The following is a 540-nucleotide window of genomic DNA, read 5'->3' as shown; positions in this document are numbered from 1 at the left end:
AAACATTTAACCCAACCGCTGGGTCAAAACAGCCCAATTGCTGGGTTTGTCCCTATTTTACCCAGCACTGGGTTGATTTTAACCCAGCATTTTTTAGAGTGTAGGCATGAATAATAGCCTACATGAGGTAAGCCAAAAAAAATCACTTTTAAAGAACTTTAAATCTTTTAAAAATACTGTGTAAGATGTTGTGTAAGATGTGTTTAGTAGTTCAGATTTTGTTAAACAAGATAGGAGACCATGGGTTCACATTTTCCATAACAGTCAGTTTTGTGGTACGGTAAAGAGCAGCTGTGAGAGTTTGATTTTGATCTGCATATACAAATATATATATATATATATATATATACAGTATAGATATCAAAATGTCTATACACATACTACCATTCAAAAGTTTGTGGCCAATAACTTTATCACCAAGGATGCATTAAATTTATCAAAATGGACAAGTGAGACTTGTTTATTTATTGTTTATTTATACTAATGTTCAAATGTTTGGGGTCAGTATGCTTTAAAAAAAAAAAAAAAAAAAAAAAAAAG

Source organism: Sinocyclocheilus anshuiensis, unplaced genomic scaffold, assembly GCF_001515605.1.
Source record: "Sinocyclocheilus anshuiensis isolate Anshui unplaced genomic scaffold, SAMN03320099.WGS_v1.1 scaffold1626, whole genome shotgun sequence".
Lineage (NCBI taxonomy): Eukaryota > Metazoa > Chordata > Actinopteri > Cypriniformes > Cyprinidae > Sinocyclocheilus > Sinocyclocheilus anshuiensis.
This window is presented reverse-complemented; position numbering follows the sequence as displayed.